Here is a 26,251-nt window from a genome sequence, read left to right as displayed (position 1 = left end):
TCTTGCCTTCGGATCTGTGATAGAAGGTGTATCCAATAGTTTCCTTTGGATATCCTATGAAGATTTACTTCTCCGATTTGGGTTTGAGCTTATCAGGTTGAAACTTTTTCACATAAGCATTGCAACCTCAAATTTTAAGGATCGACATCTTAGGTTTTTTTGCCAAACCATAGTTCATACGGTGTCGTCTCAACGGATTTAGATGGTGCCCTTTTAAACGTGAATGCAGCTGACTTTAATGCATAACCCCAAAATGATAGTGGTAGATCGAAAAGAGACATCATAGATCGCACCATATCTAATAAAGTACGGTTATGACGTTCGGACACACCATTATGCTGTGGTGTTCCATGTGGAATGAGTTTGTGAAACTATTCCACATTGTTTTAATTGAAGACCAAACTCGTAACTCAAATATTTGTCTCCGCGATCAGATCGTAGAAACTTTATTTTCTTGTCACGATGATTTTCCACTTCACTCTGAAATTCTTTGAACTTTTCAAATGTTTCAGACTTATGTTTCATCAAGTAGATATACCCATATCTTCTCAAATCATCTGTGAAGTTCAGAAAATAACGATACTTGCCGTGAGCCGTAACACTCATCGGACCGCATACATCAGTATGTATTATTTCCAATAAGTCAGTTGGTCGCTCCGGAGAACGGAGTCTTAGTCATCTTGCCCATGAGGCATGGTTCGCAAGTATCAAGTGATTCATAATCAAGTGATTCCAAAATCCCATCAGCATGGAGTTTCTTCATGCGCTTTACACCAATATGACCTAAACGGCAGTGCTACAAATAAGTTGCACTATCATTATTAACTTTGCATCTTTTGGTTTCAATATTATGATTATGTGTATCACTACGATCGAGATCCAACGAACTATTTTCATTGGGTGTGTCACCATATAAGGTTTTATTCATGTAAACAGAACAACAATTTATTCTCTTACTTAAATGAATAACCGTATTACAATAAAGATGATCAAATCATATTCATGCTTAACGCAAACACCAAATAACACTTATTCAGGTTCAACACTAATCCCGAAAGTATAGGGAGTGTGCGATGATGATCATATCAATCTTGGAACCACTTCCAACACACATCGTCACTTCACCCTTAACTAGTCTCTATTTATTCTGTAACTCCCGTTTCGAGTTACTAATCTTAGCAACTGAATTAGTATCAAATACTGAGGGGTTGCTATAAACACTAGTAAAGTACACATCAATAATATGTATATCAAATATACTTATGTTCACTTTGCCATCCTTCTTATCTGCCAATCACTTGGGGTAGTTCCGCTTCCAGTGACCAGTCCCTTTGCAGTAGAAACACTTAGTTTCAGGCTTAGGACCAGACTTGGGCTTCTTCACTTGAGCAGCAACTTGCTTGTTGTTCTTCTTGAAGTTCCCCTTCTTCCCTTTGCCCCTTTTCTTGAAACTAGTGGTCTTGTCTACCATCAACACTTGATGTTTTTCTCGATTTCTACCTTCGTCAATTTTCGCATTACAAAGAGCTTGGGAATCGTTTCCATTATCCCTTGCATATCATAGTTCATCACAAAGTTCTACTAACTTGGTGATGGTGACTAGAGAATTCTGTCAATCACTATCTTATCTGGAAGATAAACTCCCACTTGATTCAAGCAATTGTTGTACTCAGACAATCTGGGCACATGCTCACTAGTTGAGCGATTCTCCTCCATCTTTTAGCTATAGAACTTGTTGGAGACTTCATATCTCCCAACTCGGGTATTTGCTTGAAATATTAACTTCAACTCCTAGAACATCTCATATGCTCCATGACGTTCAAAATGTCTTTGAAGTCCCGATTCTAAGCCATTAAGCATGGTGCACTAAACTATCAAGTAGTCATCATATTGAGCTAGCCAAACGTTCATAACGTCTGCATCTGCTCCTGCAATAGGTCCGTCACCTAGCTGTGCATCAAGGACATAATTCTTTTGTGCAGCAATGAGGATAAACCTCATATCACGGATCCAATCCGCATCATTGCTACTAACATCTTTCAACACAATTTTCTCTAGGAACATATCAAAACAAACACAGGGAAGCAACAAAGCGAGCTATTGATCTACAACATAATTTGCAAAATACTACCAGGACTAAGTTCATGATAAATTTAAGTTCAATTAATCATATTACTTAAGAACTCCCACTTAGATAGACATCCCTCTAATCCTCTAAGTGATTACGTGATCCAAATCAACTAAACCATAACCGATCATCACGTGAGATGGAGTAGTTTTCAATGGTGAACATCGTTATGTTGATCATATCTACTATATGATTCACGCTCGACCTTTCGGTCTCCGTGTTCCGAGGCCATATCTGTATATGCTTTGGCTCGTCAAGTATAACCTGAGTATTCCGCGTGTGCAACTGTTTTGCACCCGTTGTATTTGAACGTAGAACCTATCACACCCGATCATCACGTGGTGTCTCAGCACGAAGAACTTTCGCAACGGTGCATACTGAGGGAGAACACTTCCTGATAATTTAGTGAGAGATCATCTTATAATGCTACCGTCAATCAAAGCAAGATAAGATGCATAAAAGATAAACATCATATGCAATCAAAATATGTGACATGATATGGCCATCATCATCTTGCGCCTTTGATCTCCATGTCCAAAGTACTGTCAAGATCTCTATCGTTACCGGCATGACACCATGATCTCCATCATCTTGATCTATATCAATGTGTCGTCACATGGTCGTCTCGCCAACTATTGCTCTTGCAACTATTGCTATCGCATAGCGATAAAGTAAAGCAATTATTTGGCACTTGCATCTTATGCAATAAAGAGACAACCATAAGGCTTTTGCCAGTTGTCGATAACTGTAACAAAACTTGATCATCTCATACAACAATTTATATCTCATCACGTTTTGACCATATCACATCACAACATGCCCTGCAAAAACAAGTTAGACGTCCTCTACTTTGTTGTTGCAAGTTTTACGTGGCTGCTACGGGCTTAAGCAAGAACCAACCTTACCTACGCATCAAAACCACAATGATAGTTTGTCAAGTTGGTGCTGTTTTAACCTTTGCAAGGACCGGGCGTAGCCACACTCGGTTCAACTAAAGTTGGAGAAACTGTCACCCGCTAGCCACCTTTGTGCAAAGCACGTTGGGAGAACCGGTCTCGCGTAAGCGTACGCGTAATGTCGGTCCGGGCCGCTTCATCCAACAATACCGCCGAACCAAAGTATGACATGCTAGTAAGCAGTATGACTTATATCGCCCACAACTCACTTGTGTTCTACTCGTGCATATAACATCAACATAAATAACCTAGGCTCGGATGCCACTGTTGGGTATCGTAGTAATTTCAAAAAAATTCCTACGCACACGCAAGATCATGTGATGCATAGCAACGAGAGGGGAGAGTGTTGTCTACGTACCCACGCAGACTGACTGCGGAAGCGATGACACGACGTAGAGGAAGTAGTCGTACGTCTTCACGATCCAACCGATCAAGTACCGAAACTACGGCACCTCCGAGTTCGAGCACACGTTCAGCTCGATGACGATCCACGGACTCCGATCCAGCAAAGTGTCGGGGAAGAGTTCCGTCAGCACGACGGCGTGGTGACGATCTTGATGCGCTACAGCAGCAGGGCTTCGCCTAAACTCCGCTATAGTATTATCGAGGAATATGGTGGCTGGGGCACCGCACACGGCTAAGGAATAGATCACGTGGATCAACTTGTGTTTCTTGATCTGTCTTTGGTGCTAGCCCTGCCCCTCTATTTATATCTTGAGCCCTGGGGTCGAAACTTGGAGTAAAAGTCTCCACAAAGTCGGTTTCACCCGATAGGCAAGAGTCCTTCTTGGACTCCAGGGCCAGACGCCAGGGATCCCGGCATCTGGACCCAGACGCCAGGGACCCTGGCGTCTGGCCCCTGGACTCCGCAAAACTTCCTTTTGCGCTTTCTAAAAACCTTGTGGGCTTTCCCCTTTGGCCCAAAAAAGTGTTCTCATACCCAAACATTTCGGGAAACATCCGGAACCCCTTCCGGTGACCAAACACTATTATCATATATATCAAACTTTATCTCCGGACCATTCCGGAGTTCCTCGTCATGTCCGTGATCTCATCTCGGACTCTGAATAACCTTCGGTACATCAAAATGCATAAACTCATAATATAACTGTCATCGTAACCTTAAGCGTGCGGACCCTACGGGTTCGAGAACAATGTGGACATGACCGAGACATGTCTCCGGTCAATAACCAATAGCGGGACCTGGATGCCCATATTGGCTCCTACATATTCTACGAAGATCTTTATCGGTCAGACCGCATAACAACATACGTTGTTCTCTTTGTCATCGGTATGTTACTTGCCCGAGATTCGATCGTCGGTATCCAATACCTAGTTCAATCTCGTTACCGGCAAGTCTCTTTACTCGTTCCGTAATACATCATCTCACAACTAACATATTAGTTGTAATGCTTGCAAGGCTTATGTGATGTGCATTACCGAGAGGGCCCAGAGATACCTCTTCGACAATCAGAGTGACAAATCCTAATCTCGAAATACGCCAACCCAACATCTACCTTTGGAGACACCTGTAATGCTCCTTTATAATGACCCAGTTACGTTGTGACGTTTGGTAGCACCCAAAGTGTTCCTCCGGCAAACGGGAGTTGCATAATCTCATAGTCATAGGAACATGCATAAGTCATGAAGAAAGCAATAGCAACATACTAAACGATCGGGTGCTAAGCTAATGGAATGGGTCATGTCAATCAGATCATTCAACTAATGATGTGATCTCGTTAATCAAATAACAACTCATTGTTCATGGTTAGGAAACATAACCATCTTTGATTAACGAGCTAGTCAAGTAGAGGCATACTAGTGACAGTTTGTTTGTCTATGTATTCACACATGTATTATGTTTCCGGTTAATACAATTCTAGCATGAATAATAAACATTTATCATGATTATAAGGAAATAAATAATAACTTTATTATTGCCTCTAGGGCATATTTCCTTCAATTACGGACATGACGAGTAGTCTCTAAATGGTCGAGACATAAAGATTGATATATTGGACGAATATATTTGGACACCGGAAATGTTCCGGAGAAGTTTCGGATAAAACCGGAGTGCCGGAGGGTTACCAGAACCCCCCGGGGGAACTAATGGGCCTCATGGGCCTTAGTGGAGAGAGAGAGAGGGGCGGCTAGGGCGGGCCGCACGCCCCCTCCCCCTTGGGTCCGAATTGGACTAGGGAAGGGGGGGCGGCGCCCCCTTTCCTTCTCCCTCTCTCCCTCTCCTTCCTTCCCCCTCCCTTGTTGGAAACCTACTAGGAATAGTATTCCTATTCCTAGTAGGAATCCTACTAGGGGCGTGCCCCTATAGGGCCGGCCAACCTCCCCCTTGTTTCTTTATATACGGGGGCAGGAGCACACAAGTTGACAGCTGTCTTAGCCGTGTGTGGTGCCCCCCTCCACCATATTGCACCTCGGTCATATCGTCATAGTGCTTAGGCGAAGCTCTGTGCCGGTAACTTCATCATCACCGTCATCATGCCGTCGTGCTGACAAAACTCTCCCTCGGCCTCAACTAGATCAAGAGTACGAGGGACGTCATCGAGCTGAACATGTGCTGAACATGGAGGTGCCATACGTTCGGTGCTGAGATCGGTCGGATCGTGAAGACGTACGACTACATCAACCGCTTTGTCATAACGCTTCCACTTTCGGTCTACAAAGGTACGTAGACATACTCTTCCCCTCTTGTTGCTATACATCACCTAGATGAATCTTGCGTGTGCTTAGGATTTTTTTTGAAATTACTGCGTTCCCTAATAGGATATGGCCGGAATCAAAAGCAGCGGGCGGGTGGCTGCGGATTGGGGAAGGGGAACGTGCGCGGGTTGAAATATCCATCCCACCAACTGGTTTTCCACCATATATGGCACCCCCGGGGCGGGGAACCTGTCTTTTCGTAGGTCGGGGGGGGGGGGGGCAGGGGGGGCAATTTACTGCGCCCCTCAAAATAATTTAAACATCAGCGGCATTTAAGGTATCTGTTCCGGCCACTTTTTCCGCACAAAACTGTAAACCGGCAGTATTTTAGAGTTTACCGCGATATATGGGGTCTGCTAGAGATGCCCCTAGAAGTTAAAAATGCTCCTTACAACTCACGCACACATGTAAGCAAGACAAACAATAGCAAGAATCATAAACCACTCCATGCCGGCGGGAAGCGACCTGAAGCGGCATGAGGGACTAAAGTTATCCGATTTTGAAAGTTGAGGTAGTAAGACTTGCAGGTTTTGAAGTTGAGGGACCATTTCTATACATTCAAAAAAGTTAAGGGACGAAAAAAATATTTTTCCCAATTAAAATATATGGAGAAAGTGCATTTGTTTATTTTTTTGTGTGAAAAACTTCGAATCTATTCATCTTCAATCATGGTAGTAGAACGAACACTAGAAATAATAAAAATTACATCCAGATCCGTAAACTACCTAGCGACAACTACAAATACTAAAGTGAGCCGAAGTCGCGTCGCTGTCATTGCCCCTCCTTTGTCGGAGCCGGGAAAACCTTGTTGTAGCAAACAGTCGGAAAGTCGTCGTGCTAAGGCCCCATAGAACCAACGCACCAGAACAACAACCGCCGCCGATGAAGAGTGTAGATCAGAAGGATCCAACCTGAAGACACAGGAACTCTTAGAGTTGTGTCGAATATTATTGTACAAGGTATGTTATAATTGGACTTGGTTTTGGATTGTGTGTAGACAGGGGTAGGAGTTGTGTTACACTTGTATCCTAGGCCTCTCATATATATCGGGGGTAGACACACGATGTAACATATGCCAACATAATAGCACGGGCATGCGGGGGAGCCGATGGCGTGTGCCGGCGCCTGGGAGGCCGGGGTGCAGTATTGTAGCGGTGTCATGGGGAAGAGCGCCCGTAGTCAGGCCCTAAGGATGTAGCCATATCGATGAACCTCGTTAACAAATTTCGATGTCGTGCCTTGTGTGATTGATTGGTCCTTGATAGATCGACGAAGCACCTCGAATTATTCTAACAAGTAGTATCATGAGCTAGGTTAATTGAAGGTTACGGTTATTTTGATTTAGAGGAAGGAGAACACGAAGCTGCCAACGAAACCTGGCGACGTGCAAGGACTCTGTTTGGGATCACGGCGTGCGGTCGCATGGATCGATTGATTTGCTCGAGGTGGAAGGATTCGCGAACGACGATGTGCGTAGTGTTTGGAAAGAAGCAATCGGGAGCAGCAAAAAATTGTAGCAGTGGTTCTTCAGCACGGTCAGCGGGGTCGAAGTCACAGGTGACGCAGCTGGACAGATCGGAATAGGTGGCTACAGTGGATCGGTGGATGTAGCAGACGCGTGGCGGTGGCAGTGTGGAATCGCAGGGCGCTGGGCAGTGGTGTGCCGCGTGCGTCAAGCAAGGAAGCTGCATGCGTCGAGATGAGATGTTGCGTTGTGCTGTGCCGAGGCAACAGGCGAGTTTTGTTCGGTAAAAAAAGGGCAATCTACATGGTTTGGTATTGACCGTGGCATTGACAACAACACAATAAAAAAAGGACATTTGAGGTTACAAGAGCAAAGTTTTGTTGCGTCCATGAAGAGTATCAGGAAAGTAAATTTCTTTTGGAAGTGTTGCTAATTGGACGCGAGGTTTTACCGTCATGATGGCAGATTGGCGACGTGCGTATAAGGCTAAGAAGCTGGAGTCTGGAGCACGTCGTGGCAGGATCATGCATACACAGGGCGTTAAGCAACGCACGGAGATGTGCAGGGCGGACATGACGCAGGGTGGAGCATCGTTGCAGTAAGATAATTTGGCTGGGTCAGACTAGACTGTCTGACAGATCGACGGGGATGTTGGTCAAAGCAGAAGATGGTGGTGATTTCAGCGACGACGATATAGGAGAGTGATGCTGATGGTGGCCAACATCTGGGGCGTGGATCGCGTGGTCCAGGTCTAAGGGCTTGTGCGGATTCGACAGACTATGGTGCGGGGGTGATTCAAGATGGTGCACACATGAGAGAGCTTGAAGTCGACAAGGCACGGGATAGCACGACCAGCTACATAGAGTCATGTTGAAGGTGGAGATGGAGTCTGGCAGAAGACTTCACTCTGAGCTGATGGAGGGGCTATGCCGTAAGTTAACGAAGAGTCGAAGCCTATTTCAGCGGGTAAAGCGAGAGACACTTGGATCGGACTAGGGCCAAGTGGTCTGATGGAGACGTGATACTCGACATTGGTCGGTGATGATCGCTGGTTCTCTGCGGTGGGGGTTGGGGCAGTGTGGGCTAGCTACCCGAGAGACTCGAATAGGACAGCAGAGGCTCGACGCGGTGATAGCGGCGAGGCGTGCGATAAGCATGGGACACGGCGACGGACCAAGACACTAATAATCAGACATGTGGTCACACAAAGTGTGCAGGGTGCTGAAGAAGTGTTGACGAGTATCAGGTTTAAGTTGGTTACTAGATCTATCGAGTTTGACATGTCAGATGGATGCGAGTGGACCATAGGGAATCTGAGAAAGTGGCGAAAAGTTTAAAATTGTCAAAAAGCCGAGAGAGTACATAGCCGTATATTCTGTGGTGTTTAGTGCACATGGCAAAGTGCAGATGACAAGTACAGAAGGAGGAGGAGTGCTATAGCCGTGGGAAATGTCAGAGACTATCCGGGGAAAAGGGTGAGACAACTGTAAATTCGACTCAGGATGACATAGGGTGACAGTGAAATTCCTTCAAGTTTCAGACAAGCAGTCAAGAAAGAGCGGTGGCATTGAGTTCAGATAACTCTTATATGTGGCGTCCAATATGTGAGTTGTTCATTTTCACGTAGACAGTGGTCGGTGTGTGATAGCATTGAACGGATTCTCTCGAAGATTGGAAGAACAAAGTAGAGTGTTGAGGAACATAATTTTGGTCGAGTGTTGATTGTGAAGAAGACGAGAAGGAACTACAGTTGCAGGTGGAGTCACATGGAGTCTGGAAGTAGCAGCGGTGCTCATGGCGTATCTCAAGTCCAATGTACATGGCGGTTCAACACATGGATGAATTCAAGGTGGTGAGGAATATTTTCCAAGGTGGTGTTTGTTAGAGTTGTCTGGAATATTATTGTACAAGGTAGGTTACAATTTGACTTGGTTTTGAGCTTTGTGTAGACATGATAGGAGTTGTGTCCTAATAGGACACTTGTATCTTAGGACTCTCATATATATCGGGGATAGAGACATGATGTAACATATGCCAACGTAATAGCACGGGCACACGGGGGAGCCGACGGCATGTGACCGTGCCCGGGCGGCCGGGTGCGGTATTGTAGCGGTGTCATGGGGAGGAGCTCCCGTAGTCAAGCCCCAGAGATATAGCCATATCGATGAACCTCATTAAGAAATCTCGGTGTTGTGCCTTGTGTGACTACTTGGTCCTCAGTAGATCGACTGAGCACCTTGAATTATTCTAACAGAAACATAGAAGAACGACGAATAGATCCGAGCAAATCCACCAAAGACGGATCCACCAGAGACACACCTCCACACGCCCACCGACAATGCTAGACGCATCACCGAAACAGAGGCTAGACAGGAGACCATTATTCCATCTTCATTGAGTCGCCGCCGTCTCGCCTTTCTGAGTAGGACACAAATCGTAACAAAACTCGAAAAAAATATCTAAAAATGGAGCCCTGCCATGGGCAAGGGCCGAGATCCAGTCCGCCTCCATGGCCCTGAGACCACCGGTGACGAGGCGGATCGACGACGACGTCGACGGGAGGCAAGATGAACCCTAGCTTCTTGAAGCCGGCGGCTGGCTAGTGATACGTCCATTTTGCATCATGCTTTTATATCGATATTTATTGCATTATGGGTTGTTATTACACATTATGGCACAATACTTATGCCTATTCTTTCTTATTTTACAAGGTTTACATAAAGAGGGAGAATGCCGGCAGCTGGGATTCTGGGCTAGAAAAGGAGAAAATATTAGAGACCTATTCTGCACAGCTCCAAAAGTCCTGAAACTTCACGGAAGCTATTTCCAGAATATATAAAAAATACTGAGTGCAAGAAGTTCCAGAGGGGGCCACACACTGGCCACGAGGGTGGGGGCGCGCCCTACCGCCCTGGGCGTGCCCCCTGCCTAATGGGCCCCCTGATGGCCCTTCGATGCCCATCTTATGCTATATGGAGTCTTTCGTCGAGGAAAAAAAATCATAAGCAAGCTTTTGGGACGAGACTCTGCCGCCACAAGGCGGAACCTTGGCGGAACCAATCTACGGCTCCGGCAGAGCTGTTCTGCCGGGGAAACTTCCCTCCGGGAGGGGGAAATCATCACCATCGTCGTCACCAACGATCCCCTCATCGGGAGGGGGTCAATCTCCGTCAACATCTTCACCAGCACCATCTCATCTCAAACCCTAGTTCATCTCTTGTATCCAATCTTTGTATCCAAACCTCAGATTGGTACCTGTGGGTTGCTAGTAGTCTTGATTACTCCTTGTAGTTGATGCTAGTTGGTTTACTTGGTGGAAGTGCATATTAATAACCCTCTGATTATGAACATGAATATGCTTTGTGAGTAGTTATGTTTGTTCCTGAGGACATGGAAGAAGTCTTGCTATAAGTAGTCATGTGAATTTGGTATTCGTTCGATATTTTGATGAGATGTATGTTGTCATCCCTCTAGTGGTGTCATGTGAACATTGACTACATGATACTTCACCATTGTTTGGGCCTAGAGTGAGGCATTGGGAAGTAATAAGTAGATGATGGGTTGCTAGAGTGACAGAAGCTTAAACCCTAGTTTATGCGTTGCTTGTAAGGGGCTGATTTGGATCCATATGTTTCATGCTATGGTTAGGCTTACCTTAATACTTTTGTTGTAGTTGCGGATGCTTGCAATAGGGGTTAATCATAAGTGGGATGCTTGTCCAAGTAAGGACAGAACCCAAGCACCGGTCCACCCACATATCAAATTATCAAAGTACCAAACGCGAATCATATGATCGTGATGAAAACTAGCTTGACGATAATTCCCATGTGTCCTCGGGAGCGCTTTCCTTCATATAAGAGTTTGACCAGGCTTGTCCTTTGCTACAAAAAGTATTTGGCCATCTTGCTGCACCTTATTTACCTTTATTGCTTCTTACTCGTTACCAATTACCTTGTCACAAAACTACCTGTTACCAATAATTTCAGTGCTTGCGGAGAATACCTTGCTGAAAACCGCTTATCATTTCCTTCCGCTCCTTGTTGGGTTCGACACTCTTACTTATCGAAAGGACTACGATAGATCCCCTATACTTGTGGGTCATCAAGACACTTTTCTGGTGCCGTTGCCGGGGAGTGAAGCGCCTTTGGTAGGTGAAATTTGGTAAGGAAAAATTTATATAGTGTGCTGAAATTTACTATCACTTGTTACTATGGAAAGTAATCCTTTGAGGGGCTTGTTCAGCGTATCTTCACCCCGATCGGTAGAGAAAATAGTTGCTCCTCAACCTACTGGACCTACTGAAAATCAAAATGTTTAAATCTAAATTCCTTCGGGTATGGTAGAGAAACTGCTAGCTAATCCTTTTGCAGGAGATGGAACACTGCATCCCGACTTACACTTAATTTATATGGATGAAGTTTGTGGATTATTTAAGCTTGTAGGTATGCCCGATGATGTTATTAAGAAGAAGGTCTTCCCTTTATCTTTGAAGGGAGATTCGTTGACATGGTATAGGCTATGTGATGATATGGGATCATGGGACTATAAGCGATTGAAATTGGAATTCCATCAGAAGTTTTATCCTATGCATCTTGTTCATCATGATCGTAATTATATATATATAATTTCTGGCCTCGCGAAGGAGAAATCATCTCTCAAGCTTGGGGGAGGCTTAAGTCAATGTTATATTCATGCCCCAATCATGAGCTCTCAAGAGAAATCATTATTCAAAATTTTAATGCTCAGCTTTCTGACAACAATCGCTCCATGCTCGATACTTCTTGTACTGGTTCCTTTATGATGAAAACTATTGAATACAAATGGAATTTATTGGAGAGAATTAAACGCAAATCTGAAGATTGGGATCCCGATGAATGTAAAGAGTCAGGTATAACACCTAAGTTTGACTATGTTAAATCTTTTATGGACACCGATGTTTTCCGTAAATTTAGCACTAAATATGGACTTGACTCTGAGATAGTAGCTTCTTTCTGTGAATATTTTGCTACTCATGTTGATCTCCCTAAGGAGAAGTGGTTTAAATATAATCCTCCCATTGAAACAAAAGTAGTTGCACCTATTAAAGTTGAACAAAAGACTATCACTTATAATGATCCTGTTGTTCCCACTGCTTATGTTCAGAAACCACCTTTCCCTGTTAGAATAAAGGATCATGCTAAAGCTTCAACTGTGGTTCGTAAAAGTAATATTAGAACTTATACACCTCCCGACAAGTTAAAGTTGAACCTAATATTGCTATTGTTAAAGATCTCCTGGCTGATAATATCGATGGGCATGTTATTTATTTCTGTGATGAGACTGCTAGAATTGCTAAACCTGGTGCTAAAGATAAACATATACCTGTGGTAAGTATGCCTGTTATTTCTGTTAAAATAGGAGATCATTATTATCATGGCTTGTGTGATATGGGTGCTAGTGCCAGTGCAATACCTATTTCCCTATAGAAAGAAATTATGCATGATATTGCACCAGCTGAGATAGAAGGTATTGATGTTACCATTAAGCTTGCTAATAGAGATACTATTTCACGAACTGGGATCGTTAGAGACATTTAAGTCTCGTGTGGGAAGGCTAAATATCCTGCTGATTTTCTTGTTCTTGGTTCCCCTCAAGATAGCTTTTGTCCCATTATATTTGGTAGACCCTTCTTGAACACTGTTAATGCTAAGATAGATTGCAAGAAGGATGTTGTTACTATTGGTTTGGATGATATGTCTCATGAGTTTAATTTTTCTTAATTTCGTAGACAACCCCATGATAAAGAATTGCCTAGTAAAGATGAAATTATTGGTCTTGCTTCTATTGCCGTGCTTCCTACTGATCCATTAGAACAATATCTGCTAGACCATGAGAATGATATGTTTATGAATGAAAGAAGGGAAATAGATGAAGTATTCTTTAAACAGGGACCTATTCTGAAACACAATTTGCCTGTAGAAATCCTAGGGGATCCTCCTCCACCCAAGGGTGATCCATTGTTTGAGCATAAACCATTACCTGGTACTCTTAAATATGCTTATCTTGATGAAAAGAAAAATATATCATTTTACTATTAGTGCTAACCTTTCAGAGAAGGAGGAAGAGAAATTATTGAAAACTCTGAAGAAGCACCGTGCTGCTATTGGATATACTCTTGATGATCTTAAGGGCATTAGTCCCACTCTATGTCAACACAAAATAAATTTGGAGGAAGACGCCAAACCAGTTATTGATCACCAACAACGGCTGAATCCTAAGATGAAAGAAGTGGTAAGAAAAGAAATATTAAAGCTCCTTGAGGTAGGTATAATTTATCCCGTTTCTGATATTCCGTGGGTAAGTCCTGTCCATTGTGTCCCTAAGAAGGGAGGTATTACTGCTGTTCCTAATGATAAAGATGAATTGATTCCGCAAAGAATTATTACAAGTTATAGGATGGTAATTGTTTTCCACAAATTAAATAATGCTACTAAAAAAATCATTACCCCTTACCTTTTATTAATCAAATACTAGAAAGATTATCCAAACATACACATTTTTGTTTTCTAGATGGTTACTCTGGCTTCTCCCAAATATCTGTGTCAGCTGATGATCAATCAAAGACCAGTTTTACTTGCCCTTTCGGTACTTTTGCTTATAGACATATGCCTTTTGGTTTATGTAATGCACCTGCTACCTTTCAAAGATGCATGATGGCTATATTCTATGACTTTTGTGAAAAGATATGTGAGGTTTTCATGGACGATTTCTTCATTTATGGATCCTCTTTTGATGACTGCTTAAGCAACCTTGATTGAGTTTTGCAGAGATGGGAAGAAACTAATCTTGTCTTGAATTGGGAGAAGTGCCACTTTATGGTTAATGAAGGTATTGTCTTGGGGCATAAAATTTCTGAAAGAGGTATTGAAGTTGACAAAGCTAAAGTTGATGCTATTGAAAAGATGCCGTGTCCCAAGGACATCAAAGGTATAAGAAGTTTTCTGGGTCATGCCGGTTTTCATAGGAGGTTCATTAAGGACTTCTCAAAAATTTATTGGCATTTGACTAATCTATTACAAAAAGACATTCCTTTTGTCTTTGATGATTATTGCGTAGAAGCATTTGAAATACTTAAGAAAGCATTGATTTCTGCACCTATTGTTTAGCCACCTGATTGGAATTTACCCTTTGAAATTATGTGTGATGCTAGTGATTATGCTGTAGGTGTTGTTCTAGGGCAAAGAGTTGATAAGAAATTAAACATTATTCAATATGCTAGTAAAACTCTAGACAATGCCCTGAGAAATTATGCTACTACTGAAAAGGAATTTTTAGCAGTTGTATTTTCTTGTGATAAGTTTAGACCTTAAATTGTTGATTCTAAAGTAACTATTCATACTGATCATGTTTCTATTAAATACCTTATAGAAAAGAAAGATGCTAAACCTAGACTTATTAGATGGGTTCTCTTGCTACAAGAATTTGATTTGCATATAATTGATAGAAAGGGAGTTGAGAACCCCGTTGCAGACAACCTGTCTAGGTTAGAAAATGTTGTTTATGACCCAGTACCTATTGATGATAGCTTTCCTGATGAACAATTAAATGTCATAAATGCTTCTCGAACTGCTCCATGGTATGCTGATTATGCTAATTATATTGTTGCTAAATTTATACCACCTAGTTTCACATACCAGCAAAAGAAAAAGTTCTTATATGGTTTGAGACATTACTTTCGGGATGACCCACATCTTTATAAAGAAGGAGTAGGTGGTATTATTAGACGTTCTGTACCTGAGCATGAACAGGAACAGATCCTACGCAAGTGTCACTCCGAGTCTTATGGAGGACACCATGCTGGAGATAGAACTGCACATAAGGTATTGCAATCCGGTTTTTATTGGCCTACTCTCTTCAAGGATGCCTGTAAGTTTGTCATGTCTTGTGATGAATGTCAAAGAATTGGTAATATTAGTAGACATCAAGAAATGCCTATGAATTATTCACATGTTATTGAACCATTTGATGTTTGGGGCTTTGATTATATGGGACCTTTTCCTTCCTCTAACGGGTATACACATATTTTAGTTGCTTTTGATTATGTTACTAAGTGGGTAGAAGCTATTCCAACTAGTAGTGCTGATCATAACACCTCTATTAAGATGCTTAAAGAAGTTATTTTTCCGAGGTTTGGAGTCTCTAGATATTTAATGACTGATGGTGGTTCACATTTTATTCATGGTGCCTTTCGTAAAATGCTTGCTAAGTATGACGTTAATCATAGAATTGCATCTCCTTATCACCCACAGTCTAGTGGTCAAGTAGAATTGAGTAGAAGAGAGCTCAAATTATTTTTTGCAAAAGACTGTTAATAAATCTAGAAAGAATTGGTCCAAGAAACTTGATGATGCATTATGGGCCTATAGAACTGCATATAAAAATCCTATGGGTATGTCTCTGTATAAAATGGTTTATGGTAAAGCATGTCACTTACCTCTTGAACTAGAACATAAGGCATATTGGGCCATTAAAGAGCTAAATTATGATTTCGAACTTGCCGGTGAGAAGAGGTTATTTGACATTAGCTCACTTGATGAATGGAGAACCCAGGCTTATGAAAATGCCAAGCTGTTTAAAGAAAAAGTTAAAGGATGGCATGATAAAAGGATACAAAAGTGTGAGTTCAATGTAGGTGATTATGTATTGCTATAAAACTCTCGTTTAAGATTTTTTGCAGGCAAACTTCTCTCTAAATGGGAAGGTCCTTACGTTATCGAGGAGGTCTATCGTTCCGGTGCCATAAAAATCAACAACTTCAAAGGCACAAATTCGAAGGTGGTGAATAGTCAAAGAATTAAACATTATATCTCAGGTAATCCCATAAATGTTGAAACTAATGTTATTGAAACCGTAACCCCGGAGGAATACATAAGGGACACTTTCCGAAAAGTTTCAGACTCCGAAAAGGAATAGGTACGTGGTACGGTAAGTAAACCGACTCCAAAACAATTCTAATGGCAATATTTCTTCATTTCGGACTATTTAGAAAAATAGGAAAATAAGAAGCAAACCAGAAAGGACACGAGGCTCCCACGAGGGTGGGAGGCGCGCCCTACCCCCTTGGGCGTGCCCTCCTACCTCGTGGGCACCTCATGTGCTCTCCGGACTCCGTTTTCTTGCACGATACTCCTTTTGGTCAGTAAAAATTCATTATATAATCTCCCGAAGGTTTTGACTACCGTACCACGCAAATATCCTCTGTTCTTGTTTCGAGTTGTTTTTTGTCAGGGTTGTCAAGGCCAGGCATCATGTCGTCCCCCTCCTCCAACAATGATGACAACAATTCTTGGCTAATGAAGATAGAGCTGAAGAGGGAAGAACCTATGGAGATCAACAAGGATGAAGGGATCAAGAAGACCACAGAGGACCAAGTTCCGGCAGCAGAAGACACCCTTCAACTTGATCACAATCTTCTTACCCCAACTGAGATCGAGGCTTTCAAGATGATTGAGTTAGCCTATATACAGAACAAGTATCTTACACGTGAAAATATTTTGTTGAAGGAGGGCATTATCCGCAAGTTGGAGGACCTCCTACGCTCGATGTGCGACTATCCATCATCAACAACTCCACCTTCTTCACCAACAAAGAAGAACTGAGTATCGGGTATGGGCACTCCCCTTGGCAACTGCCAAGCTTGGGGGAGTGCCCCGGTATCGTATCACCATCACTTTTATCTTTACCGTTTTTCTTAGTTCGATCCTTTTAGTAATATCTTGATCTAATAGAATAAAGTTTTAGTATGATCTAGTTGTGAGTTCTGCTTTATGATCCCTCTATGTAATTGAGTCCGTGAGCTATATAATAAAGATTAGTGTTGAGTCAAGGTCTTCATTATTTTGCTATGATCTTGAGGAAATTAAATAAAATAAAAGAGAAGAAATAAAAATAAATAAAGAGATCATATGGATCTTATGGAGAGTAATGAGCTCACATATAAAAGAGTACGATGAATAAAAGTTGTTGGGAGTTGACAAACATAGTTTTTGTCATCGTTGTAATGAATAGGAAGTAATAAAGAAAGAGAGGTTCACATATCAATATACTATCTTGGACATCTTTTATGACTGTGAGCACTCATTAAAGTATGACATGCTAAGAGTTGACGTTGGACAAGGAAGACAACGTAATGGGTTATGCTTTCTTACATCTGAGATAAATTATATTGTCATGGATCATCCAACATGTTGAGCTTGCCTTTCCCTCACATGCTAGCCAATTTCCTTGCACCAAGTAGAGATACTACTTGTGCTTCCAAATATCTCTAAACCCAATTTTGCCATGAGAGCCCACCATATCTACCTATGGATTGAGTAAGATCCTTCAAGTAAGTTGTCATCGGTGCAAGCAATAAAAATTGCTCTCTAAATATGTATGACTTATTAGTGCGGAGAAAATAAGCTTTGTACGATCTTGTGATATGGAAGAAATAAAAGCGATGGACAGCATAATAAAGGTCCATATCACAAGTGGCAATATAAAGTGACGTTCTTTTGCATTAAGATTTCGTGCATCCAACCATAAAAGCGCATGACAACCTCCGCTTCCCTCTGCGAAGGGCCTATCTTTTACTTTTATATTCTACCTTACATAAGAGTCATGGTGATCTTCACCTTTCCTTTTTACATTTTATCCTTTGGCAAGCACAATGTGTTGGAAAGATCCTGATATATATAGCTAATTCAATGTGAGTCTTCATGAACTATTATTGTTGACATTACCCTTGAGGTAAAACGTTGGGAGGCAAAACTATAAGTCCCTATCTTTCTCTGTGTCCGATTAAGACTTCATACCCATAAATATTGCGTGAAGTGTTAGCAATTGTGAAAGACTAAAAGATGGTTGAGTATGTGGACTTGCTGAAAAGCTCTTATATTGACTCTTTCCTATTTTTATCGACACCTCTATCTCTAAAATGTGGACATATTTTTCGATTTCGGCTTCCACTTGAGGATAAGCGAGGTCTAAGTTTGGGGGAGTTGATACGTCCATTTTGCATCATGCTTTTATATTGATATTTATTGCATTGTTGGCTGTTATCACACATTATGTCACAATACTTATGCCTATTCTCTCTTATTTTAGAAGGTTTACATAAAGAGGGAGAATGCCGACAGCTGTGATTCTGGGATGAAAAAAAGAACAAATATTAGAGACCTATTCTGCACAACTCCAAAAGTCCTGAAACTTCACGGAAGCTATTTCCAGAATATATAAAAAATACCGAGCGCAAGAAATTCCAGAGGGGGGGCACACCCTGGCCACGAGGGTGGGGGCACGCCCCCCTGCCTCGTGGTCCCCCTGGTGGCCCTCCGATGCCCATCTTCTGCTATATGGAGTCTTTCGTCGAGGAAAAAAATCATAAGCAACCTTTCGGGACGAGACTCCGCCGCCACGAGGTGGAACCTTGGCGGTACCAATCTAGGGCTCCGACGGAGCTGTTCTGCCGGGGAAACTTCCCTCCGGGAGGGGAAAATCATCACCATCGTCATCACCAATGATCCTCTCATCGGGAGGGGGTCAATCTCCATCAACATCTTCACCAGCAACATCTCATCTCAAACCCTAGTTCATCTATTGTATCCCATCTTTGTATCCAAATCTCAGATTGGTACCTGTGGGTTGCTAGTAGTGTTGATTACTCCTTGTAGTTGATGCTAGTTGGTTTACTTGGTGGAAGATCATATGTTCAGATCCACTATGCATATTAATACCCCTCTGATTATGAACATGAATATGCTTTGTGAGTAGTTACGTTTGTTCATGAGGACATGGGAGAAGTCTTGCTATAAGTAGTAATGTGAATTTGGTATTCGTTCGATATTTTGATGAGATGTATGTTTTCATCCCTCTAGTAGTGCCATGTGAACGTCGACTACGTGATACTTCACCATTGTTTGGGCCTAGAGGGAGGCATTGGGAAGTAATAAGTAGATGATGGATTGCTAGAGTGACAGAAGTTTAAACCCTAGTTTATGCGTTGCTTCGTAAGGGGATGATTTGGATCCATATGTTACATGCTATGGTTAGGTTTACCTTAATACTTCTGTTGTAGTTGCGGATGCTTGCAATAGGGGTTAATCATAAGTGGGATGCTTGTCCAAGTAAGGACAGCACCCAAGCACCGGTCCACCCACATATCAAATTATCAAAGTACCGAACGCGAATCATATGATCGTGATGAAAACTAGCTTGAAGATAATTCCCATGTGTCCTTGGGAGCGCTTTCCTTCATATAAAAGTTTGTCCAGGCTTGACCTTTGCTACAAAAAGGATTGGGCCATCTTGCCGCACCTTATTTACCTTTATTGCTTGTTACTCGTTACCAATTATCTTGTCATAAAACTATCTGTTACTGATAATTTCAGTGTTTGCAGAGAATACCTTGCTGAAAACCGCTTATTATTTTCTCCTGCTCCTCGTTGGGTTCGACACTCTTACTTATCAAAAGGACTACGATAGATCCCCTATACTTATGGGTCATCAGCTAGGAAGTCAACTCGGCCTATTTCAAATACACTTATTTACTACTACTATTATTTTTTCGACTGAGTTCTCGGTCAGTCGTGGTGGTCCCCGGTGAGGGTGGGAGTATTTTGATTGTGGCGGTATTTTCAGGATGGTTTGGGGATTAAATTTACAATGCATTGGATCTGGTGGCTACATTTCTCGTGCCAAAAACGCTATGCACAAGACAAAATCAGGACGATTCACAGACGATGGTTACATCAGGCCGTATGAGTGAAACAACACAGGACGCTGGATTTACATATCATGCACATGTCGGGCACCAGTATCGTCCATGGAGCAGTTTCGTTCTCCAACAACGCTATGCACACGATAAAATCAGGATGATTCACAGATGATGGTTAAATCAGGTCGTACATGTGTATGAGTGAAACAACGCAGGACGCTGGATTTAGATATCGTGCACACGCCGAGCACCAGTATCGTCCATGGAGCAGTTTCGTTCTCGTGCACACATATCCTTTACACAAGACCATGTCCCCTCTCTATCCTTCCTGTGTGCGGAAAGATCAGCGCTCCTTTGTCCGGAGCAAGAGGCCATAGGGTCCTCTCTAGCTGCAGTATGGTTGCGCGTGTGGAGAGTGTGGAGTCCAGTGGCTTCCTCCTGGTAGCGCGTGTTCGCTTGTTATCGATGGCCTTGGCTGCGTCTTGCGCTGGTCTGGCCTCTCTTGTGCCTCTTCTCGGTGGCTCAGTAGAGGCATCTAATAGTGCACTCTTGGTGCTTGTTGACGTGTTCGGCTTAGTTTGTTGTCTTTTTTCTTTGATGAGCAGCTGGTGTCGAGATTTCTTCAATACCAGTGAGGCGAAACACAAACGCCGCCACAGCGAACCTCCTCCCAGTGCTCCTCCCCTCACCGCCGCCCGCAGCGACCTCCTGTCCGGCCGCGGTGGCAGCGGGGTGCCCCTTTCCCCTCTTGATCTCCTCTTCATTCGACCCCACAGTGAATGTCAGTTCGCATCGGATCCAGGGACTCGGTTGCTCGTAGCAGTTCGCATAGATCCAGGACTCGATCACTCATGCCGGTGCCTTCGATCCAGCGACTGGATCACTCACGCCGGCGCTCCAACAAATCAAGCTGGTGCCTTTGATCCGGTGACTGGATCACTCACGCTGGCGCTCCAATAGATCGGGCTGATGCCTTCGATCTAGCGACTCGATCGCTCGTGGCCGCACTCCAACTGATCGATCGGGCCGGTGCCTTCGGTCCTAGCGGGCTATGTGATGTGGCTCGGGCCAAGTCAAAGGATATGCCCCAGCATGGTCGGGTTGCAGCCAGCCCACCTGATCTGATGGCTGCCAGGTTCTACTGGCTGCTGGTGTCCAGATCGGACCGGGAGATGTCCGCTGCGGCTGGATCTTCGCAGTGAAGGATGTCGTGAAGCCGTTGTTGGTGCGTCTAGCGTGAAATTGGTGATGTTGCGGGATGCAGCCAGAAGGCCCTTTTGTGGTTTTGGGGCTCTCACTCCGGCCAATTTGCTTTGATGGTGAGATGCAACCTACAAATGACAACTTGACGGAGAAGGTATGGTTGTGCAGTGGTGCCAAGCCCCAACACTGCTCTGGGATTGTGGAAAAGTGATGGCGACAACACATGATTGACTCCGAGTTGATGATGCTTCTTGAATACCTGGTCTCGAGCTCTGGGATGAAAACCCTAGGTCTGACCATGGTTGGTTGTGACTGGCAATGCCGATGTTTTCCGTCGTTACCTTATTGAAGACATTGCTTGGATATGCTCGGACCCATTCTTCTGGATGAAAACCTAAAATCTGACCTTTGGTGGTTGGATCCGGTGACGATAATGCTTGTGCAGCATTTCTTTTCTAAAGGCGTTGCTGTTGAAGAATCTCGTTGTCTTTGTGGTGTGAAGAGATAGTTGGTGCGAATATGGTCGTTCTTGTAGTTTGTCGATTACAATTGTTCGCTTTGGGGTCATTTTCTCTTTTCCCATTTAGGCAAAGCTTTGGTCTTGTATGACTTTGCTACTCGCTTTTGTGTTTTTGTGTGTGTGCGTTAGTGTTAGCTGTGTGCATCCTAGCTATGCAGAGATTGGGTGTGTGCTCATTCTGTTTTGTATCCACTTGATGCTTCATTTTGAGATAATAAAATCCACCCTTCATCGAAAAATGTATGGTTCAGTGTGTCGCATTATTTTGTAAAGCCGGAAAAAGTCTGTTTCGAGAGTGCATGAGGGAGTGATGACGACAAGTGCAGAGAGAAATCTAATCCAGGGAGCAACGATAAGCTAATTAAAGTAAACCCTAGGAAAGAACTAGACGTGGTACTGTCTGGATCATGAAAAATTATCTGACTAGGTGCGCAAGAACAGATAAAACGATGACCATTGAGCACCTTCCCGTGAAATCATTTTATTCCAAAAGATGCTTGCTGGGATAACTTTGCTGACTTAATGGAGAAGTGTCTCCAGCTTCATGTAGTAGCTTCAAAATTCATGTAATAGGTTTCCACCTTCAGGTCATCATCATCAAACTGCTTGAAACTTAGACTAGAAAAGTCAGCACATATTGAATAAGGGACTAATCTAACGGGAAGTCTATTGACGTCACTCTGAAAGGCAGTCAAAAATGAAATAAGGACCACAAATCATTGCCGAGAATGTAAGACACATGAGCATGCGATTTCCCTGAGCAGAACCTCTGGCAACAAGCGCCCATTAAGCATTCTTTCGCAGGGTTGTGCACCTTTTTGTCCCCATGCATCCCAAGCCAAACTAATGGACGAGGCAACGAGCTAGCACATGAGAACACAACTCTTCTCAGTTTGGTTGGCAATCAAAGTAGTTAGGCTCTACCGGCCGAGCAACTGAAATGTCTTTATTAAAACCACCATGTGGTTAAAGATTAGGGGGAATGAAAAGGAGGTCATGTAGGCAAATAAAGACGGGCAACCAATAAAAGAGCTACTTTATTGCTTAGTCTAGCTTTTATGAAAGCTTTAACAATTTATGGACTAGTTATGACACTAGCGCTTTTATTTGCAAACCCTTTTGTTTAATCTTAAAAAAAATCTTTCGATTTTGATTAGATATTTTTTTCTTTTTTTAGTAAATTGGTATTTGCTTCTGCAATTCCAATTATATCAATATACTTTATTTAATTTACTCCTATTTATTACTCCTAGTATTATCTATTTATCGGAACAGATAATACCCCATTCTAGGAAGGGCTGAGTTCAATATTATTAATTTAGAAGATATGCTCACCTTCTTATTTCCCGTCCTTAGTTTAGGAAAGTGGAAAGTTTTTTCCTTTTATTTTAGGAATTTTGGGAACAAAACATTTCAACAAAGGAAGTCTTTCACCGGTCAAACAATACGAAGACTTAATCTAAAAGAAATTACTAGGACTTGTAATGGCTACTCGGCAACACTAGGGCTAGACGCATAAAAGTTTGAAATTATGCCTACTCGGGCAAGTGTCCTTCATACAGATTGTTTCAGAGTTGGAGGGGGTATAGACAAAAACATGTGCAGTAGAGAGAAATAATGTCGATGCGTCATGGATGGATCATGAGAACCAGTCCAGAAACTCGCATCTCTGGTATGATAGACTAGTTGTGGCACGAGACCAGGCGAGGACTTCATGCCAGACCTGACGGGAGAAGAAGCAACCGACTAGAAGGTGTTGCATAGTTTCAGGATCTTCGTCGCAAAGGAAGCAAAGCGGGGCGTGAGCTAGACCTCGCCGAGCTACCCGACTAGCAGTATAGCAGCAACCCTGTTATGCAAGCCAATGGAAAATCTTGATTCGAAGCGGCGCCCAAGACCTCCAAGTTAGCCTCGAGGATGGCTCAAGGCTAGAACCGAAGAATAGCGCCAAGTAGCATGACTTGGAGGAGTACACGCCCGGAGTCGTCCATCGCCAGGAGATGCGATCGGGCGCCGACGATAGAGTGATGTCGCACAACAGGCGCCAGATGGAGACCTACTCAACTAACAAGGCAGGGCCTAGCTAGCGCGCCGTGCAGGTCTTGGGTTGACACGCGGTCGGTTAGGCCTTCGTGTGTTGTGCGTATCTAGCGATGACGACGGGGAACCATAGCATGGATGAGGAGGGCTAGCTCAGCAATGGTGGAGCCATTGAACCAGCAGTCCAGAGCAACATTTTTTGTGAATACGCAAAACACTTGCGTATCATTGCAGTGAACGGGGAAGAAAGATTGTACCGGTAACAGACGGTTTCTCACAAGAATGAATGTAAAAGTCGATTAGGGTTCCTAGCCCCTTATCTCCGGTGTGAGACCAAGCTCGAGGGTCTTCTTCGATGCTCTCAGTGAGAAGCGAGAACAATGGCTTGTAACGTCCCACGACTGCCTCCGCCAGTCCGCCTCATCTCCGGTGACCTTAGAGTCATTTAGGCATGGTGGACCCTGGCCCTTGACGGTAGGAGGGTTCCTGCTATGTTTTTAAGTTTTTTTAGGTCAATTAGAGTTTATGTCCTACTCAAGAAGTCATGTGAGCGACTGCTCCCCGATGATGGAGTAAGGTCCTCCCCACCTAGCACCCATCGCGGTAGTGCGTCTAGCGTCATCAGTGGGCGTGTTGGAGGTGTGTCACTAGTAGATCACGTCTGATCCAGTCTTTGTTCGTGTGTCTAGAGGTTGGATCCTTTCGATCTATTATTTCATAGTTAGTGGCGATTACTGTTCTGGTGCGTTGGTCCTATGGGGCCTTAACCCGATGACTTGACTGTTTACTACAACAAGTTTTGCTCTGCTCTGACGGGGGATGGGGTAATGACAACGACGTGCCTTTGGTTCGCTCCCGTGCTTCTAGTCATTGTTAGGTGGTCTAGATACCTGGATATAATTTTCGGTGTTCCTTGTACCGCCATGACAGGTGAATAAATTGTACTTTTTCAATGTGGCGTCTCTCTCTCTCATCTCCCCTGATGTATGTTTTCTTAGATAGAAGGCCAGTGCCTTGCTTTGAACTGAGGCCTAAAGTTTTCACACAATATGGTATGATATAAATGGTCAAAGAGACCTAATATAGCGGTGTAGCAATCATTGTCACTCTGAAAGGCAATCATGAATGAAATCAACAAATGTCACTAAGCACTGCCGAGAACTCAAGACCCATAAGCATGCAGTTTCTCCTCGTAAAAGCTCTGTTGAAGAGGGCCCGTTTACCCTTTTGTTCTATATGCGAAGGCCCATGTTGCACGATAGCACTTCTATATGTCTTAGTGTCCCCCAAGCCGAATTAATGGACATGGCAAGGTGCTAGCAAATGATAACATAACTCTCATCATTTTGGATGTCAATCAAAATAGGGTCTATACAGTGCAAAAACAAAGGCTTTATAGGCCGTGCAACTGAAGTAGTATATGTATTAGAACTACCATGTGGTTAAGATTAGAGGAGATGAGAAGAAGGGGTATTGTATAAATATGAAGGGCGACTAGAGGGTAGACAAATGAAAATAGGTTGTAGTTCATACTACAAGCATACTATGGCCCTAAAGAGAGTAAAATATGACGTGGGTACTAGGATTTTTGTAGGATCAAAAGCATGTTTAGAGGGGGGTGATTAAACTAATTGACCAAATAAAAATCTAGCCTTTTCCTAATTTTAAGTCTTGGCATATTTTAGCAACTTAGCACAAGTCAAGTAATCAACCTATACATGCAAATCTAAGAGTATAGCAGCGGAATGTAAATCATTTGCATATGAAGGTAAAGGGAGGAGTTTGGAGGGAGAAAACGCAATGTAGACACGGAGATTTTTGGTGTGGTTCTGATAGGTGGTGCTATCGTACATCCATATTGTTGGAGACTTCAACCCACAAAGGGTAACGGCTGCGCGAGTCCACGGAGGGCTCCACCCACGAAGGGTCCACGAAGAAGCAACCTTGTCTGTCCATCCATTGCCATCGCCCACGAAGGACTTGCCTCACTAGGGTAGATCTTCACAAAGTAGGCGATCTCCTTGCCCGTATAAACTCCTTGGTTCAACTCCACAATCTTGACGGAGGCTCCCAAGTGGCACATAACCAATCTAGGAGACACCAGTCTCCAAAAGGTAATATTTGGTGTGTTGATGATGAACTCCTTACTCTTGTGCTTCAAATGATAGTCTCCACAACACTCAACTCTTCTCACACATATTTGGATTTGCTGGAAATATGATTTGAGTGGAAAGCAACTTGGGGAAGGCTAGACATCAAGATTCTTGTGGTTGGAATGGAATAGCTTGGTCTCAACACATGAGTAGGTGGTTCTCTCTCAGAAAATGTATGCTGGAAGTGTAGGCACGTTCTGATGGCTCTCTTCATGAATGAAGAGTGGGTGGAGGGCTGTATATAGCCCCAAAATCTAACTGTTACACACAATTTACCAAACTCGGTGGGACCGAATCATGAAACTCGGTCAGACCAATTTAGTTCAAAATGTGAA

Source organism: Triticum urartu, chromosome 7, assembly GCF_003073215.2.
Source record: "Triticum urartu cultivar G1812 chromosome 7, Tu2.1, whole genome shotgun sequence".
In the NCBI taxonomy this organism is placed as follows: Eukaryota; Viridiplantae; Streptophyta; class Magnoliopsida; order Poales; family Poaceae; genus Triticum; species Triticum urartu.
This window is presented reverse-complemented; position numbering follows the sequence as displayed.